Genomic DNA, 17,133 nt, shown 5'->3' with positions numbered 1-17,133 from the left:
TTAGCAGAGTCCTTGGCATAAAGAAGGGGCTCAGTAAGTGTGCTAAGAGCCAGAGAATTCTTAAGAAATATTTACGGATGAGCCCAAGTTAGCACAGATGATTTCAAAACAAAGATATGGAAGATTTGCTCTAGGCTGGTGAAAGACAAATATTTTTGAAAAGAAAAGGGGCAGATTAGCTAATTTTATTTAAAAATAGAATTTAAAAAAGTCTTTGTTAAATTTAGGTTCCGTTTTCTAAATAAAAAATAGAAGCCGCGTGTGTGTGTGTGTGTGTATGTGCGTGCATGCGCGTGCACGTGTGTATTTGCCTCTCTGGTGGTATTACTTATGCACATTTATGGCCTTATGCTGGAGTTGGATAGTTTCGTATTGCTTTCGGGAAAGGACAGCAGCAACACTGAAATTTTTGGTGTCAGAACGTTCCCCCTTTATTTACTGCAGGCTGAGCCAACAAACCTTATTATTCCCCATAAACAACAGCAACAACAAAAAAGCACCCCATAAAAATTAAATTGTGAAACCTGAATTATTTATGTGATTTCATTTGTTGGATGCATTTTGTGCCACTGAGCCTAGCTTCTTTCTAATGTCATAAGACCATTAGGAACTCTAATAATCTTCAGGGGATTTATCAACCCTTGCAGAATGGGGTGAGAGCCAAGGAAGGAGATTAAGGATACTGGTGAAATTAATCAAGCTTTTCTCCGCGTACGGGCCAAGAGCACGCGGTCGGTTACGATTCAAGCGTTTTACACAGTAGGAACACAATTTGACCACTTCCATATGTTGAGTGTAGAATTATGTTAGTCTTTCCCAAAAACAATCCCATAAAAATGTCGATACTTGAGTGGACTACTAGCTTTATTCACTAAAAGGGGAGTTTACATACAGAAAGTGAAGGAGTGTTGATACTCACTAGCTCACTGGGAGACATTACATTTTAATCCCGCTACCGAAGCCAGGCTGGCTGATGTACACCAAGAAGACATGGGGAGATGTGGATACAGAGATGCTCATACATCACTGTTTTCTTGACCATAAAAGGAGCTGGCATATGTTCCCTTGTGAAATCCAAACGGGCTGCAGTCAGTGGCCTCGAAATATGAGCTTTTCCTTCTCACTTGAGGCAATGTTGAAGCTTTTCTGGAATAGATAGAGGCCATCACTCCAGTCCTAACACAAAATGAAAGCATCATTGTGGGAGCAATTTTGAAAATGTATGAACTTCATAAAATGTTCCGTTTTCCGCATTGTGAGTTTGGCTGCACACTCAGATCATCAGAGATCAGGAAAACTACCTTGTGAAGGCCCCAACCCTGTTTCTCCTGTTTGTATGATGCTAATAGAGAATAAGGCATTTGCCATATAGCATATTTATCAATAATGAGACAGGAAATAAATACATCGCCTTATATTCCATGCAAAACATGGCATTTTATATGCCAGGCAAGACCCAAGAATGAGGTAGCCGACAATTTCAGAGGTATTTTTCAATGAAGTCATTACGTATTTATCACCAAAACCATGTCTCCAATTTCCACATAACGAGGCTTAAAAAGACTCTTCATTAGGTCCACAGTAAGAGTGTCTGCCTCAGCAGATGAATAAAAAGAAAACTTGGAATATAAATTTGCTCGTTACTATTTCTTGTTTTGTTTTGTTTTGTTTTGTTGTTTCAAAATGAACCACCAGCTCCAATACCACTCCAAAAAAAAAAAGAAAGAAACAAACAAACAAACCATAAATGTCAGAAACAAACTCACCGGTGGACGCGACGCTTTCCAGCCTTTCCTTCAGATACGTCAGTAAAACAAACGTGGGTGGCTTTCAAGAAAAAGCAGATTTATTTTTAAATTTTTTTTTTTAACATTTATTTATTTTTGAGACAGAGAGAGACAGAGCATGAACGGGGGAGGGGCAGAGAGAGAAGGAGACACAGAATCGGAAACAGGCTCCAGGCTCTGAGCCATCAGCCCAGAGCCTGATGCGGGGCTCGAACTCCCGGTCCGCGAGATCGTGACCTGGCTGAAGTCGGACGCTTAACCGACTGCGCCACCCAGGCGCCCCTAAAAGCAGATTTATTTTTGAAAGGCTCCGACTTCGGGTCGTCAAGAACACGGAGAACCTTCTATTTTCTCCCCAAACGAGTTGAGAGACCCCTGATGGTTCCCAATGGAGGACATAGCACATGCCCGTGTCTTGATTGGTCAGGCCACGGGCTCACACGTGGCATTGAAAGAAACCCGGTAAACGACGCGCGGGTGAAAAGCCATGAGAAGTTCTCCAACTTGGCGAAAGAGTTTGGAGTTGTTCTCCAGTTGACTGCCACAATTTCCTCAAGGGAACTGCTAATTTTCTGGTGGGAGAGCCATCTTTTGTTCTGCAGAGACACCCACACACCCCCACTCAAGTCGACACTCGAATAACATAGATATGGGGTGTTTTGTTTGTACGGGGTGTGTGCGTGAGAGAGTGTATCTCACACACAGTAGTGGTTCTACAACCTAATTCAACCTTGGGGTAGAAGAGAAGGAGGAAGACAGAAATAAGATGCTTTTGTTTAGTTTTTTTATTAATAACTATTTTTAGAGCAGTTTTAGTTCACAGCAAAATCGAAGGCAACGTACAGATTTTCCACATACCCACTATCCCCCCCTTATTCCCACCCATTGTCAACACGCACACTGGTCCTATTCGTTTCAGTGATGAGACCACACTGACACGTCATCGTCACACAGAGTCTGTAGATGACCTTAGGGGTCACCCTCGGTGTTGTCCATTCTGTGGGTTTGGACAAATGTGTAAGGACGTGTATCTACCAATAATATAATCATACAGGGTATTTTCTCTTTTTCAAGTTTATTTATTTATTCTGAGAGAGAGAGAGAGAGAGCAGGGGCAGTGCAGAGAGAGAATCTCGAGCGGGCTCTGCAATGTCAGTGCAGAGCCCGACACGGGGCTCGATCTCACAAACCACGACCTGAGCTGAAACCGAAAGTCAGACGCTTCACTGACTGAGCCGCCCAGGCGCCCCTCACACAGTGTATTCTCAATGCCCAAAAAATCCCCTCTGGTCCTGTTCATTCTTACACACACACACACACACACACACACACACACACACGTACACACACCGCTGACAACCACTCATCTTTTAGTGTCTCTAGCCTTTTCCAGAATAGTCATAGAGTTGGGATCATGCTGCTGTAACCTTCTTAGATTATTCACTTAACAATAATATTATTCACTTACCAATAATATTATTTACTTAATATTATTATTCACTTATCAATATTACTATTCACTTAATATTATTCACTTGATATTATTATTCACTTAATAATATTATTCACTTAACAATATTATTCACTTAATATTATTATTCACTTAACAATATTATTCACTTAATATTATTCACTTAACAATATTATTCACTTATTATTATTCACTTAATATTATTATTCACTTAACAATATTATTATTCACTTAACACTATTATTATTCACTTAACAATATTATTCACTTATTATTATTCACTTAATATTATTATTCACTTAACAATATTATTCACTTAATATTATTATTCACTTAACAATATTATTATTCACTTAACAATATTATTATTCACTTAACAAGGTGCACTTAAGTTTCCTCCATGTCTTCTCGTGACCTGATTGCTCATTTCTTTTTAGCGCTAAATAACAAGTCTATTGTCTGAAAGGACCACAGCTTATTCATCCATCCACCTGCTGAAGGATATCTTGGTTGCCTCCAAGGTTTTGGCAGTTATGAATAAAGCTCTATAAACATTCATGTGCAGGTTCTGGTGTGGAATTGTTACTTTTCTAAACTTCTTATTTGAAAATAGTCGCAGATTCACAGGAAGTCACAAGATAACACAGAGAGCTCCTGTGTACCTTTTGCCTGGTTCCCCCCCAACGGTTGCCTCTCACACACTCGCAGTGCAATGTCAAAAGCAGGAAATAACCTGGGTACAACATACGTGCCTAGTTTTACGTCACTGTGTGCAGAATTGTGTAACCACCACGGGTTCTACCAGACACAGGATGTTTTATCACCGCAAACGCCTCCCTGGTACTACCCTGGTGAATTGGATCCTGGTGAACGTATCCAAAGATACGTTCAATTCTTCACCCCCGTACCCGGGGATGTAACCTCGTTTGGAAATAGGGCCAAGGACCACCAAGGATTGCCAGCGACCACCAGAGACTGGGAGAGGTAAGGAAGGATCCGAATCCTCCCTCGCAGGCTTTGGAGGGACCGTGGCTCTGCGAACACCATGGTTTTGGACTTCTGCCCTCCAGAATGGTGAAGGAGTAAATTCCTGTTGTTTTTAGGCACCTGCTTTGTAGTCATTTTTTACGGAAGCCCTGGAAATCGAGTGCATATCTCTTCTTAGCCACGCCTACCGCCTCTGCTCCCCACCCCTCTCCTTAGCCCCTGGCAACCACTACTCCATTTCCCTTCTCTCTAATTGTGTGGTCTCCAGAATGTTATGTAAATAGAACCATACCGTAAGTGACCTTTTGAGATGGGTGCTTTTTTACTCAGCATAATGCCCTTGAGATCCGCTCAAGTTGCTGTATCCACGGTCTGTTACGGTTTGTGGCCCAGTGACACTCCCCGGTAGGGATGTGCCGGCACCTGATTAACCATCAATCTACTCAGGGACACTTGGGTTATTTCCAGTTTGGGGCTATGACAATTCAAGCTGCTTTAAACAACCACCTACCTTCATTAGTGCTTCATTAGGCATAAGTTTTCATTTTTCCTGGAATAAATGCGGGATTATACAGTAAATGTATAGTTAGTTTTTCAAGAAACCGCCACACTATTTTCCAGAGTGGGCCATACCGTTTTATATTCCCACCAGCAACGTATGAGGGATGTAGGTTCTCCGTGTAGCTACCAGCAGTTGGCGTTGACAGGATTTTTTATTTTAGCTGATATAACAGGTATGTAATAATAATTCATGTGGCTCTTAAACCTGAATTTGCCCAAGAGCTCGCGATGCTGAACATCGTTCCATGTGCTTTTCTGCCATTAAAAATCCTTTTCGGGACAACTTCTCTTCATGTTGTTGGGCCATTTTCTAGTTGAATTGTTTGTTTTAATGTTAAGTTTAAGAGTTCTTTATATATTCTCCATACTAGTCCTTTGTCAGATATGCGGTTTACAAGTACTTTCTCCGTCTGTAGCTCATCTACCCAGGGTCTTTCTCTCAACAGACTTAAAGCTCTTATCAGAGTCCTTTACAGGGCAAATGTTTTTAACTTGATGAAGTCCAGTTTATGGTTTATAATTTTTTTTTCCTTTTCTGGATTATGTTACTGATGTCATATCTAAGGACTCTTCACCAAATCCTAAGTTCTGAAGACTTGTTCCTATGTTACTTTCTAAGAATTTGATAGTTTAACATTTTATATGTAAATCTATGACCCGTTTTTAATCCTTTTTTGTATAAGGCATGAGGTTGATTCCTTTTTTTTTATTTTACCTATAGATAATTTCTCCATGATTTCATTTATTTATATCCTTTTTACTCTAAAATTAAAATAAATCAGGGGCACCTGGGTGGCTGAGTCGGCTGAGCATCCGACTTCAGCTCAGGTCATGATCTCACAGTTTGTGAGTTCGAGTCCCACAACAGGCTCTGTGCAGACAGGTCAGAGCCCGGACCCTGCTTCAGATTCTATGTCTCCTCTCTGTCTGTCTTCCCCACTCTCACTCTGTCCCTCTTTCTCTCTCTTTCTCAAACATAAAATAAAACATCAAAAAAAATTAATTAAAATAAATCAACTTTCCTCATTTTTGAGAGTTGTATAATAAGTCCTATAACAATAAATGTAAGGACTAGTGAAAACTGAATGTCTAAGAAATAAATACTTGTGTGGAGCTTTTGATTGTTTTTAACTTTTATTTAATGATTTTGGCTGCTACAGCTTTAGAAATACATACCAACACAGCGAGTTGCTAACAAGGTTTGCATCACCCAGGAGTTGATCTGAATCAACCTTAGCAACCTAGATGCTCAGTGCAGGTGCATATAAACCTAGAATCATGAGTTTTCATATCAGGAAACTACTTCTGGAACAAAGCAAGATATAAGAAGACGTTCTTTGAAAGCATAGGAAATTAGTATGTCATCTGGGAAGGAGTTAAGAATAATCAAAAAACCAAGGATGAGAGGTCTGTATGGGCACAGTGGCTTTCTTCCTCAGGGAGCAAGGCTGAGACACATTGCCAGCACTGTCCCCTCTGAAAGCTAAGTCATTTATCTCCCCTGGATCCCAAGCATCATCTCAATATCTACCAGAGCCTCCTTTTGGAATTGCCCTGAGTCACGTAAGAAACTACCAGTAATGATTTCTTTAAAGTCACGCACATGCAACACACACACACACATACACAACTATCAAAAATGTCGACACACTAGTTGGACATTCCTTATTTACCATAATTGATGGAATCTGACTTCTGACTGCAATATATCAGCTCCACTTTCGTATGACACATTGCTAGGGTTAAAATTTTTTTTAATGTTTATTTATTTTTGAGAGAGAGAGAGAGAGACAACGTGTGAGTAGAGGAAGGGCAGAGAGAGAGAGGGAGACACAGAATCCGAAGCAGACTCCAGGCTCTGAGCTGTCAGCACAGAGCCCGACGTGGGGCTTGAACCCATGAACCATGAGATCATGATCTGAGCTGAAGTTGGACACTTAACTGACTGAGCCACCCAGGTGCCCCTTTGGTTAAAATTTTTTTAAAGATTGGGCTTTGCTTAGAAGAAAGAGAAAGAAGGAAGGAAGGAAGGAAGGAAGGAAGGAAGGAAGGAAGGAAAGAAGGAAGGAAGGAAGGGAGGAAGGAAGGAAAGAAAGAAGGAAGGGTGAGAAAGAAAGAAAGAAAGAAAGAAAGAAAAAGAAAGAAGGAAAAAAGAAAGTAGAAAGGAAATACAAACGCATATAGGTTGTCTCACTTTGGAAGTATGCACCCTTCCAAAGGGATTATCTTAAAGACAACCACTTTTTAGTGTATAAGTTTGAGTATGTCCTTTTAAAATCCATAAACACTGCTTTTTTTTTTTTGAAAAATGGTAATATTTAATTAAACATACTTGGGAAAATTTACCTGATTAATTTTTCTTTTTAAAAAATGCGTTCTTGGGGCGCCTGGGTGGCGCAGTCGGTTAAGCGTCCGACTTCAGCCAGGTCACGATCTCGCGGTCCGTGAGTTCGAGCCCTGCGTCAGGCTCTGGGCTGACGGCTCGGAGCCTGGAGCCTGTTTCCGATTCTGTGTCTCCCTCTCTCTCTGCCCCTCCCCCGTTCATGCTCTATCTCTCTCTGTCCCAAAAATAAATTAAAATAAATTAAAATAAATAAATAAAAAATGCGTTCTTGGGGCGTCCGGGTGGCTCAGTCAGTTGAGGGTCCGACTTCAGCCCAGGTCATGATCTTGTAGTTTGTAATTTCGAGCCCCGCGTCCAGCTCTGTGCTGACAGCCGGGAGCCTGGAGCCCGCTTCGGATTCGGTGTCTCCCTCTCTCTCTGTCCCTCCCCTGCTCCTGCTCTGTCTCTCACTCTCTCTCAAAAATAAATAAACATTAAAAAAAATTTTTTTAATGTGTTCTTTCCAGGTTTCGGTCCAGCTAGAGACACCCCCTTTCCAGTATTATTTTTGGAGCTTTATATATTTTCCTTGGCCAGGAGAAGAACATTGTGGTTCGGTGAAATTACATGGGCCAGACTTTTATATAAAACGAGTGGATAACACACACATTTATTTTGGCCCTTTCGTGAACTCCCACTGCAAAATATGGAAAAAGATGTTTTGAAAGATATAAACTCGCAATCATTTTTTTTTTTTTAAATAGCATAGGAAAGAAAAGCAGCTATGTTTTTGGAAGCTATGCAGAGGGAGTCCCGTTTCCAGAAATAAGGCACACCGGGTGATTCAGATTATCTTCCCCTTTGAAAGTAATAAAAGGATGATTGAACTTCTAACGCAGTTCATTTTAAAGTTACTGGCCATGGGGCGCCTGGGTGGCGCAGTCGGTTAAGCGTCCGACTTCAGCCAGGTCACGATCTCGCGGTCCGTGAGTTCGAGCCCTGCATCGGGCTCTGGGCTGATGGCTCGGAGCCTGGAGCCTGTTTCCGATTCTGTGTCTCCCTCTCTCTCTGCCCCTCGCCCGTTCATGCTCTGTCTCTCTCTGTCCCAAAAATAAATAAACATTTGAAAAAAAAATAAAAAATAAAAAAAATAATAATAAAGTTACTGGCCAGGCGACAGGGTAATAAGTGATGGTCAGGGTGGACAACACGCTGGGGACCCAGAGAGGTTCGCCAAGCACAGAACAACTTTTGTCCTGTGGGCACTGGCCAGACCCAGCAGAAAGGAACCGAAATTTCATGAGTTCTTAAGGTCTGGCTACGTACAAAAGCAGGGGCTTCACCAGGAAGTCCTGCCCCGGGAGAGCTGGGGTCGGAAAGCCCAGGTTCTCGGTCAAATCTCCAGCGAGACAGATGAAAACCCCATCCTGAAACACACAGCCCACTCGTGCCCTCGGAGCAAAAGGGAAGATGCCCTACACCCCATAAAGGGCAGGTGGAAAACACAACGAAACAAAGGCGAAACCACAAACCTACCACAAAAGCAAGCTTATGGCGAAACGTCGCAGTCTGGCCCCTGCAGACCAGGGACAGGTCGGAGTGAGGCTCTCTGTCCGCAGCAGCGTTGGGCGAAGGTACCAGGGGCAGCGTCAGGGTGACAGACGGACGCACGGATGGGGAGGGAAAGAACAAAGGGTGTGCCTTTCTGACGGCAGGACTGTGCACGTGGACAAAATGCAATACTCAAGTTAGTAAGAGAATCGGGCTGTTGTGTCTCCAACAGCAGAGGCAGGGTGGGCCGTGGAGGGTGAGGGCAGGGGATGCGGCCGGGGCCTCGGGGAGGGTGTTTGCATGGAGTCCTCAGCTTGAAGGAAATGAGTGGATCTTGTGGAAGGAGGTAGCTTCGTGTGACTCACATCTTTAAAAAGTGAACCCACTTTCTTCCCCCCAGGAAGGCGAGGAGGAAGCCAGAAGGAAGCGAGGGGCTGGGGGCCGAGGTCAAGGGCACCCGTGGGTTCGGCTACAGGATCCGCAGGAACCATAAGGCCTGATGAGATGTTGGGTCTCAGGTCATCGAGGATGACTTTTAAGCCGTGTCTTTAATAAAAGGTAGGTAGGGGCGCCTGGGTGGCGCAGTCGGTTAAGCGTCCGACTTCAGCCAGGTCACGATCTCGCGGTCCGGGAGTTCGAGCCCCGCGTCGGGCTCTGGGCTGACGGCTCGGAGCCTGGAGCCTGCTTCCGATTCTGTGTCTCCCTCTCTCTCTGCCCCTCCCCCATTCATGCTCTGTCTCTCTCTGTCCCAAAAATAAATAAACGTTGAAAAAAAAATTAAAAAAAAAAAAAAGGTAGGTAATAATACTATTGACAGAAATGAGGAGGTTGGGAATGAAGACTTATGAGGTAGCGACAGCACACTGACCGTGGGAGACACTCGTCACAAGCGGGAGGGTTCCTGAGCGAGCGGATGTGTGAGTGGGTCCCTACACCGGGGATGGATCTCTGGGATTTCCCAGTGTGGAGCTGGTGGTTAAAGTCACGGCTTCAGATGAGCCCTGCTCTGGGACGGCGCGTGGAAAAGAAGCGGGGATGGAAGGAAGGGAGTCCTGCACAGGCCAATAGCTCGGGGAGGACAGGGGCGGCCGGCGGGGCAGGAGAAAACCGTGGCAAGACACGCTCGGTGACCCGGTCTCGGTGCCGCCGCCACGGCGGGCCGGCAGGTGACCGGGAGCCCCGTGGCCTGGGCAGGTGGTTTCTGGGAAGCTCCGGGAACGGCCACGTGCTTACAGGGAGCTGGGGGGAAGGGGGAAGAGGGGAACCAGAGACCGTGAGTCACAGAAATCACATTTTGTGAGAATGGAGGCAAGGCGCGGTGTTGGAGGGAGGGAGGGCCCCTGCGTCCTGGAGGAAGCAGGGGACACGGGGTGACCGTGGCTCAGGCTTGGAGAAAGCAGGGAGGACGAGGGTCGGTGTCGGGCAGTGGAGGGCAGACACCTCTTCCTCCACCTTTCTGTTCGATTCGGGCCCTCGGTGGATGGGATGACGCCCCCACACTTTCACACACTGCCGGCCCCCACGCCGGGCTCTCCCGGGAACACCCTCTGTGACACACCCGAAATCATGCCGGACCAGCCGTCTGGGCATCCTGTGGCCCCAACGAGTTGACCATAAACTTAACCAGCACAACGCGCTGCCTAGCCACACGAGTGCGTCTGGCAGGTGCAGCGTAGCTGGAAGTGACCCTACGACGTCCGGGCCTGGCCCATCAGACACCACCAGCAGCAGCTGCCTGCTCGCCAGGTGGTGAGGACCGGGGCGTCTGGGCAGGTCCACCTCCGAATGGGGGCGCTCAGTAAGGTCAAGGCCCTCCCAGGGTCAGGGGGAGCCTCCTCGCATCCCTCCGGGGCCTGAACAGAGGGAAAAGGCTGAGAAAGGAGAACCCGCCCTGTTTTTTCTGCATCACTGCCGGGGTCACTGCTGGGAGGGGACAGCTCCTCTCATCTTCCCGGAGCCTGGACGGGGACTTACCCCCTCAGCTTCCCGGTTCTCAGGCGGGGTTCTGCACCGCTTTCCTGGGTCTCCGGCTTGCGGACGGCCGACGGTGGGAGCTCTCAGCCTCCCTAGTCACATGATGAATCTCTCTCATAGATACGATCTTCATATGCGCATGTGTCCACGTCTATATAGCGTATTATCCAGATACACCCTGCATGGATACATATCTTCCTGGTCCCCTTTCTCTGCAGAGCCATCGGCTCCCTCTCTGCCCGCCTCCCAGGAAGGGGAGAGAGGACAGTGACGTGACAGCGGCTTCCCACACCGGTCCCACTGTGGGCTCACGCGGTGGCCGGGGGGCGGCTTCTCTTTGGATTTCAGCCCCTTCGTCTGCGTTAGGACTACGATGGCCTACCCTACGTTCGCTGCTTGCCGTACAGCCAGACACACGGAGAGCACTGGAGAGACGATGGACACCACGCACAGAGGGGGCGTTGCACACACCGGGTTTACGCCGGGTGGGGCCGTGTTCAGAGAGTCACAGAGCAAGCGAAGCCACGTCGCAGATTTTAGCCGTCGGGGCGTCACCCGTGCAATGTATTCACTGCGTGCGGCTCGGTCCTTTGCAGTCATCGGAAACGAGACCCCTGCTGGAAAGCCGAATGTTTTCGCTGAACAGTTCATGCGGACTCGTTCTCTTACGTTTATTGAATAAAAGGCTGATTCCAGAGAGAGAACTGAGCTGACAAATTCTTCAAATCAAGCGCGTGGAGGGCACTCCAGCACATGCCTTCCTTTGTGTACTCCTCTGTGAGAGACTCACATCTTCTCTATTTGAAAACAGATTTCCTCGGGCGCCCGCGGAAGGAGGGGGATAACACGCGTGTGCATTGCAAACACCCCCAGGTAAGAGTGGGGGGAGCTCGCGGGGGCCCCACAAGACCGGCAAAACTTTGTGTGGGCTGAAGGGCCCTCACGGAGGAGATTTAAATCAGGGAAGCGTCAAAGAACCTCACACACGGTGATGGTGATCGCCCCCCAAGGCCAAGTTGAAGCAAAAGAACTTATAGGAGCTTTGTATCAAAGAAAAGCTTTTATCAGCCTTCTGCGGCTTCTATTTAACTTGCCATCGTGATTGTATTCTTCTCCGACACCAGGATTTTTCACGCGGGTGTGAGAGGGAGAAGACAGGACGGATGGTCAAAATGTCAATAGAGAGGGGGCTTAAGGAATCGTTTTATTTTATAACAGTTTAAAAAAATTGTATTGCTTGGGTGAGTTGCATGTCTCATGCCTAAGTTTTAGCAATAATATTTTTCTTTTTTTAATTATTTTTTTTAATGTTTATTTATTATTATTGAGAGACAGAGCACAAGCAGGGGAGGGGCAGAGAGAGAGGGAGACTCAGAATCCGAAGCAGGCTCAGGCTCCGAGCTGTCAGCACAGAGCCCGACGCGGGGCTCGAACTCACAAACCGTGAGATCATGACCTGAGCCGAAGTCGGACGCTCAACCGAATGAGCCACCCAGGCACCCCTAGAGATAGTACTTTTCGATGGGAATTTATTACAAGCAAACCTTGTGCTTGTAAGTCCTTCTCAGATTTCACATGCTCATTAAGTTAGGAGGATCTGTTAATAATTCAAAAGACTTTGCTTTCATCCTGCCTCGTCCTGTGGTCTGACACTTAGGATGCTAACGTGAGGAGAATAGAAATCACACCAGGCAGGCAGCACTCACTGTTCCGACCAGCCTTCCGCGAGGATCCCGACATCCACTCAGGGAAAGAGAGCAGGGTCCGTCCCGTCAGGATAATCCCTCTGAGGGACTCTGGCCCCTTAATCAGTTGTTCACTCTTGCACAAATGGTCCTTTCCAGCATGTGCATTGCTTCCTGCCTCCTTCTTCAGCCTCCCTCCCTTCCTCAGCCTCCCTCCAGCCTTCATGCCCATCAACACTTGTGCCTACGCGTTGGCCACAAAAACCTTCTCAAAGATATTGTAAATGGCAGGGTGATTGGCGTTGCCTCTGCCCACAAGGACTGCCGATTTCTAATTGCTAAGTTGTTTGGTCATTAGCGAAATCCGTGTGAGATGTGACAACAAATGAGTGAAACAAGAAATGATCTGACTCACACTATAATCCACGGGCCAGGATGGCTCAGTTGTTGGACACGTCCCTCTATTTTTCCAATCATTGGTGGTGCAGAGTGTCACAAACACCTGAAGGAATGGCCAAAGGAGAGAAATTCACTCCACTGGACCCATTCAAACATCCTGAGACTTCGGTAGTTGCTTCTCTTCCTTCCTTCTCCAAGTAGATTATAGAATCTCTCAAAGCAGAATTGGGAGCATTTCATGGCCAGATGGAAATCTGATGGGTTTCCAAGTCAGTTTCCTCTTTAGTCACCAAAACCTACATCCTTATTCACTGTGGTCATAGGGCTTTGAATACATAAATCCATCCAGATGGGCATGTGACCCCAGAGCCTAGGCTTGGGACCCCAGGGATGGACACGGGACCCCAGAGATGAGCATGGGACCCCAGAGATGGGCATGGGGACCCTAGAGACTGGGCACAGGACCCTAGAGACTGGGCACAGGACCCCAGAGGTGGACACAGGACCCTAGAGACTGGGCACGGAACCCCAGAGACCAAACATGGGATCCCAGAGACTGGGCATGGGACCCTAGAGATGTGCACGGGACCCCAGAGATGGACACAAGACCCCAGAGATGGACATGGGACCCCAGAGACTGGGCACAGGACCCTAAAGATGGGCACGGGACCCCAGAGATGGACACGGGACCCCAGAGACTAGGCACAGGACCTCAGATACTAGGCACAGGACCCCAGAGATGGGCACAGGATCCCAGAGATGGACACGGGATCTCAGAGACTGGGCACGGGACCCCAGAGATGGACATGGGACCCTAGAGATGGGCATGGGACCCCAGGGCCTGGGCATGGGACCCCAGAGACTGGTCATGGCACCCCAGAGATGGACACGGGACCCAAGAGATGGACACAGGACCCCACAGACTAGACATGGACCCCAGAGATGGGCACGGGGACCCCAGAGACTGGGCACGGGACCCCAGATATGGGAATGGAACCCTAGAGATGGGCATGGGACCTCAGAGACTGGGCACGGGACCCCAGAGATGGGAATGGAACCCTAGAGATGGGCACGGGACCTCAGAGACTGGGCACGGGACCCCAGAGATGGGCATGGGGACCCCAGAGACTGGGCACAGAACCCCAGATATGGGAATGAGACCCTAGAGATGGGCGCGGGGACCGCAGAGATGTGCACGGGACCCCAGAGTTGGGCACGGGACCCCAGAGATGGGCACAGGATCCCAGAGATGGACACGGGATCTCAGAGACTGGGCACGGGACCCCAGAGATGGACATGGGACCCCAGAGACTAGGCACAGGACCTCAGATACTAGGCACGGGACCCCAGAGATGGGCACAGGATCCCAGAGTTGGGCACGGGACCTCAGAGACTGGGCATGGGACCCCAGACACTGGGCACGGGACCCCAGAGATGGACATGGGACCCTAGAGATGGGCATGGGATCCCAGGGCCTGGGCATGGGACCCCAGAGACTGGTCATGGCACCCCAGAGATGGACACGGGACCCAAGAGATGGACACAGGACCCCACAGACTAGACATGGACCCCAGAGATGGGCACGGGGACCCCAGAGACTGGGCACGGGACCCCAGATAAGGGAATGGAACCCTAGAGATGGGCACGGGACCTCAGAGACTGGGCACGGGACCCCAGAGATGGGCATGGGGACCCCAGAGACTGGGCACGGGACCCCAGAGATGGGAATGAGACCCTAGAGATGGGCACGGGACCTCAGAGACTGGGCACGGGACCCCAGAGATGGGCATGAGGACCCCAGAGACTGGGCACGGGACCCCAGATATGGGAATGAGACCCTAGAGATGGGCACGGGACCCCAGAGATGTGCATGGGACCCCAGAGTTGGGCACGGGACCTCAGAGACTGGGCATGGGACCCCAGAGGCTGGCAGCATTACGCAGTGCGGCCAACCCTGTGCACCTATGTGGACAAGAGACCCTTCCTTCGTTCCCTGATACCAGCTTAATGAGTCACATTTCTCCCAAGGCTAGCTTGCTGGCTCCACGCTAAGGAAGACTGGCCACGTTCTTTCTTTCCTACATTGTGCTGAGCAATTAAAAGTGAGGAAGAGAAAAGGAAGTGTCTGAAGCAACCACACGAGAAGCAGGATTCCGGAGAGCCGGTCCCCTCCTCACCACCCCCCCCCCCCCCCCCCCCCCCCCGGCCAGCAGGGATGTCACTGTTCCTGTAATCACAGAGCCTGGGTAGTTAAGAAGACGTGTGGATTTTGCTTTAACCTAATGAAGCTTTGCCGTTTTTAAAGGACATCACACTGTGATCGCCACGGTTGCATTAAAAGATAATGGTAGCCGGTGCTCTGCGCGTTATTTTTAGCATGAAGCATAACGTAAATTCTCAAGTTCGGCAGCATGACCCTCATGCCTCCCGAGGGTCTCATTAAGATGAGATGTTTCCCTCTAGAGGTTAACTCGGTAAGCAGTGTTTAAACTTTTTAATCAGGCTACCCTGAGTTGCCATACAAGAAACGGTTTTGAAAACAAATCCTCTGTCAGACTGCGGCTGGCACCGTGACAGTAAAATCCCAGTGACTTAAAATGTAGGGAGGAGATGATCTTTGAATGAAGGGTGTTTAGAATTTTCAGTGCTCTAATTAAGAAACAAGAAGGAATGTATGCAGCTAGAAGGTAACCATCACATCAAATTCTACGCTTTTGAAGAAGCCAGGATCCGCGTGATGGCATTTTATCGCGCAATGAAGTTGTGAATATTAATCCTGATTTTGAATCCAGGTTGGGTATTAACTGCTTCATATAGAAAGGGCTGGGATCCTGAGAATGAGACCACTTTTACGAAATTCGTCAAAATTGTTTTTATAACTGGCAGACCAGCAAACCTGAAATAAAACAGTGCCCCTTCCCCCACGCTATTGACATTTCAATATCCTACATGGGTGTTCAATATCCTACACGGGTGTTCGTTCAATATCCTACAGCATCCTCGGAGTGTCCTCGTGAATAAGTCCCTAAAACGCCAAATAAATAAGAGTCATTCTAGGATGGATATGATATTGCATTTCCTGAGGTTGAAATGAAACTTACTTCATCGAACTGTGGAGGAGTGAGGCTACTGGTCTACCCACCCGTCTCCAGCTCCAAAGTTTTTCCATTCTGGGGTGACCCTGGGAGCCCCACTCCTCTGCAGATGAATAAGACAAGCCCGGAGCCAGCCCAGGATGCTGACCTTGACCCCACAACTGTGAGGGTGTTTGTGTTCGTAGATGGCAGCTCAACAGAGACCAGGCTGCCGGGACCCGTTCTCGGGTTTTTCTGTACATCTTAATGCTCTCTGCCAACGAGGTGGTCTGCTTTGCTAACACACGGCCCTTCCTTCTGACGATGACGCCCATTTCGAACCTCTGACTTTCCCACGTGGTTCAGTCGTGCCACTGACCAGCCAGTGCCACCATGGATCAGAGTATCAACGGAGAGACCAAAATCCATAAGACGTTGTGAAATTCTTTGTGAGCCAGGTCTGCCCCAGATCCTGACCTGAGTCTGTTTGCAAATTAATGAGTGATTTGACCCCACGAGGCCAATATCTTGAGCCAGAGTCACGAGCTCTCCAAATGGATTGGTAGTGACACCATATTGTTGTCATAGGATGAAGTCAGAACTGTGGTCTCCTCCAGAATAAATGGTCTTAGGGCAAAAGCGACGTGCTCAAGCATTCTCAAACTTCAGAGTCCCGGGGTACACTCCTTGAATCAGGCAGACCGGAGTCTGGACTCCCCTTGGTGACATGGTCAGGTCCAGCTGACAAGAGGTTCACCAATGACAGGCTACCCCTGGGCATAGGATCACATCACATCCAGAGTCATTTTTCACGGTGCCTCAGTTTTAGTAAGGAAACAATGTATGTCTACACTCTAACATCCAAATGTGTGCGTGTTTATTTCAAATGCTTTGAGCAGACAGACCACATTAACTCATTCCTTCAACGACAACAAGAAGTATGTTTGCTGCCTTCTATGATGCAGGCACCGTAACGAGATGTAAGATAGGAACTTGGACACATGCCATATCCAGACATCTCTCAAGGCCCAAGGGCTCCGAACATTAGGTAAGTGTAGACTGAATTGACTTGCTCATGATGTACCTCCATTTATGGGAACTATGCCATCCACTGTCACTCCTGAGTATGGAAGGGAAAAAGGATTAATAAGGGAAGGCACGTCTGCACCTTGAGTGAAGTTCATCTGAAAGCCTCATGCTGTGGTCAAGACCAGACCACATCTAATCCAGCCAGCAGGGGGAGAAAACAGACATGCGTCCACCAGTCATGGGGGAAAATCTAATTGCCCTGAGAAGTAACACGCGGCTCAGTAAGTTAGAC

Source organism: Felis catus, chromosome B4 (assembly GCF_018350175.1).
Source record: "Felis catus isolate Fca126 chromosome B4, F.catus_Fca126_mat1.0, whole genome shotgun sequence".
Lineage (NCBI taxonomy): Eukaryota > Metazoa > Chordata > Mammalia > Carnivora > Felidae > Felis > Felis catus.
Note: the sequence above shows the minus strand (reverse complement) of the source record.